Genomic DNA, 4,296 nt, shown 5'->3' with positions numbered 1-4,296 from the left:
GTGTTGGCCTTGGAGGGAGTACAGAGAAGGTTCACCAGGTTGATACCGGAGATGAGGGGGTTAGCTTATGAGGAGAGATTGAGTAGATTGGGCCTGTAATCGTTGGAGTTTAGAAGGCTGAGGGGAGATCTTATAGAGACATATAAGATAATGAAGGGGCTAGACAGGGTAGAGGCAGAGAGATTCTTTCCACTTAGAAAGGAAACAAGAACTAGAGGACACAGTCTCAAAATAAGGGGGAGTCAGTTTAGGACAGAGTTGAGGAGGAACTTCTTCTCTCAGAGGGTAGTGAATCTCTGGAATTCTCTGCCCATTGAAGCAGCGGAGGCTACCTCGTTAAATATGTTTAAGTCACAGGTAGATAGATTTCTGATCAATAAGGGAATTAAGGGTTATGGGGAGCGGGCGGGTAAGTGGAACTAAACCACTATCAGATCAGCCATGATCTTATTGAATGGCAGGGTAGACTCGAGGGGCTGGATGGCCTTCTCCTGCTCCTATTTCTTATGTTCTTATGTAACCTTTATATGGTCCGCTGCTACAATTCCCGTGACGGTGGAATGGGAAAATTCCACCCATGAAGAGAGATTGAGCAGTTTAGGCCTATATGCTCAAGAGTTTAGAAGAATGAGGGGATATTTTATTAATGTATATAAGATGTTAAAGGGGATTGACAAGGTAGAGGTAGAGAGGATGTTTCCACTTGTGCGGCTATCTAGAATGAGAGGTCATAGTTTTAAGATAAGGGGTAGCAGATTTAAAACAGAGATGAGGACTAATTGCTTCTCTCCAAGGGTTGTGAATCTGTCGAATTCACTCCCTCAGAGTATGGTGGATGCCGGGACCTTGAGTGATTTTAAGGAGGAGATAGGCAGATTTTTAATTGGTAATGTCGAAGGAGAATGGAGGATGGGCAGAAAGTTTGAGTTGAGGCCAAGATAAGATCAGCCATGGCAGTATTGAATGGCAGAGCAGGCTCGAGGGGCAGAATTGCCAATCCTGCTCCTAGTTCTTGTGTTCTTATGTTCCTCAGGCAAATGAAAGTTGCACAGGTACACTGAAGGCAGTGTTAAATCATGTCATTGCCATCTGCCCTTGTTAACAGTAGGATTCTAAGGTATAGAAAGTGTTCCACATTGTCCTCAGCCCCATCGTGGATTTTAATAATGGGGACAGTGCTGTGTGGCGGGGGAAGATTGGTCAAGGACCTTTGTCGTAAGGATGTTTAGTGTAAGGCCCATGCTCTCATACACCTCAGTGAGCTGCTTCTAATGGTATTACACCGTCTTCATCTGAGCATCTCAAAGATGAGAATGCTTGCCAGAAGCTGTGGTAGCCTGCCACTGATGGCAGCATCGAGATGCTCATCAGGTGCTGTGAACAGCCCAGTTGAAACAAAGGTTGCTTGCTGCAGCCCCACTGCACCCTTGGGAATGGCTTGGCCAGCCATGGATAAAAGTCCATATTGATTATGTTGGTCCATTCATGGGCATCCTAGTCCAAAGCCGGCATCTCCACATCATAAAGTTTCTGCTCATTGTTAATGCATACTCTAAATGGATGGACATTTTTGAAGTGAATCTCCTACATCGTACATGACCATTAAAAGATTACACCAATGTTTTTCCACCGACGGAATACCTGAACTCTATCACCTCACCCGCCACGGAATCGGAGCAGGTGAAGGTCCGACAACGGAAATCTCCTTGACCTCAGGTGGGAATTTCTGATCTTAACCGAATGAGGCCATAAAATCCCACTCATTGTGTCTGACAATGAAATAGTATTCACAAGTGCTGAGTTTCAATACTTCACCACATTCAATGATATAAAGCATATTCGAACTGTTCTTTACCATCCAGCGTCCAACGGACTAGCTGAACAAGCCATCAAACTTTTAAGTCTGGCCTAAAGAAACAGACAAACTTTGTGAAGGTAGTGTAGCAGGTAACTGTGCAGTTCAATGCCAGGAGTCAAGCCCTGAGAACCAGAATGTAATGCTGTAAGTTCAATGATATCACACAAGTGGTCACAGTCAGTGAATGCATCTTCAAACACCATATTCTACCAACTGCATCACACACTGCTCAATATCTCTCACCCCAACAGACCAACAATCTGCATCAATTATGATTTATATCTCACATTCATAGCTGCACCTCACACTCAAACGCTTAGCAACCCTTTTTTTAACCAGCCCAAATCGACCACCCATGTCCACCTTCAATCTGGTTCCAGGGGCCTTGCAGGCACAGCTCCATCTTGCGCCCATCCCCTTGGAGCAAAGATCACGCCAGTTGGGGAACTTTATACCAATGTAGTCAGCTTGATTCAGGAAATTTGTCAACTCACCTCGATGGCACAAATCCATTCTGTTAACTTTGTTTCTTTCTCCAAAGATACTGCCAGAGTATTTCTAAATATTTTCAGAATTTTCTGCTTTTATCACAACAGAAGATCTGTCTCATCCCACGGAAATCAGCCTGACCTAAACTTAGAATTATAGTAGCTGTATTCCATTTCTCCCCTTCAAACATGACGTTAAACTAGGTCATACACAGTCTATTACAGTGCAGAGCATTATAACATTTGCCCATCTTGGACACCAATACTTTACTGAAATTTATTCATAGGATTGTGTGAAGAGTGGAACAAAGTGTTAGACATTGAGGAGGAGTGGCAGTTCAGGCGGCCTGGTGGCACAGTGGTTAGCACTGCTGCCTCACAGCACCAGAGACTTGGGTTCGATTCCCGGCTTGAGCCACTGCCTGTGCGGAGTCTGTATGTTCTCCCATGTCTGCGTGGGTTTCCCCCGGGTGCTCCAGTTTCCTTACACAGTCAGAAAGAGGTGCTGGTTAGGTGCATTGGCTGTGCTAAATTCTCCCTCAGTGTACCCAAACTGGTGTCGGAGTGTGGCGGCTAGGGTATTTTCACAGTAACTTAATTGCAGTGTTAATGTAAGCCTACTTGTGACACTAATAAATAAAAAACTTTGAACTCATGCAGGCCATTCCACTCACGTTGGGAGCTGAAGTTTAGTGCAGTAAAAACATTCCCGTTACGCTGAAGCTGCGGAAATACAGGTTGTGTAAAAAATTTATATTATTCCAAACATGAGATAATTATTGGTGAAGTTTGTTTGTCTGTCATTGGATTTACTTAGGCAGCAGCTTAGCAACAGGGGCGGCATGGTAGCACAGTGGTTAGCACTGCTGCTTCACAGCGCCAGGGATCTGGGTTTGACTCCCCACTTGGGTCACTGTGTGGAGATTGGACGTCCTCCCTGTGTCTGCGTGGGTTTCCTCCGGGTGCTCCGGTTTCCTCTCACATTCTGAAAGAGGTACTGGTTAGGGTGCATTGACCCGAACAGGCGCCGAACTGTGGCGACTAGGGGAATTTCACAGTAACTTCTTTGCAGTGTTAATGTAAGCCTTACTTGTGACTAATAAATGAACTTTAAAAAACTTTAACTGCCCACAGCGTACAAGGCTACGGGCCAAGTGTGAAAAATGAGATTAGAATTGATAGGTGCTTGATGGTTGACACAGACACAATGGGCAGAAAGGCCTCTTTCTGTGCTGTAAAACTTTATGGGTGGGATTTTACAGCCGCGCTCGTCCCGAACTCGTAAAATCCCATCCGAGGTCAGTGGATCTTTCCATGGTCCGCCCTATGCCATGGCGAGCGGGATGGTAAAATTCTGGCCTGTAACTCTATGACTATGAACTGCTTCTATGGTGATTTTGCACAATGTCACTCTTCTCTTGACGTGCTTAATTTGTGTACACATATAAATGCACAGGAGCAACAGCATAAGACCATACGATATAGGAGCAGAATTAGGCTATTTTGCCCACTAAGTATGCTCCGTCATTCAATCATGGCTGATGAGTTTCTCAACTCCATTCTCCCGCTTGTCCTTCGCAACCTTTGATTCCTTTACCATTCAAGAACATTTAGGAGCTAATATAACATACAGGGAAAAATCAAATAAAGGTATTACCTTGAAGCATTATTTTTCCCACCTAATTCATATCAAAATCTATAGACTGTTTATTGTTTCTGTATTTTTCAGACAGATACAGTATGTGTGCAACAGTTAATTAATTGAAAATCTCTGAAAACACTGAAAGTGATGGAAATGTCACAAGTTTCTTCAATAGTGATGTACTTCGATCAGACAAAAATCACCGAGACCAAATTTTGCTGCAGCTGAGAGATTGTTGCAGGGAAAATGCCACTGAAGCTGCCCTGGGGACACACACAGTTTCTGTCGGCATAAAGCAGCAGCAGCGT

Source organism: Mustelus asterias, chromosome 20 (genome assembly GCF_964213995.1).
Source record: "Mustelus asterias chromosome 20, sMusAst1.hap1.1, whole genome shotgun sequence".
NCBI lineage: Eukaryota > Metazoa > Chordata > Chondrichthyes > Carcharhiniformes > Triakidae > Mustelus > Mustelus asterias.
The sequence above is the reverse complement of the archived record's forward strand: the minus strand, read 5'-3'. Positions refer to the sequence as shown.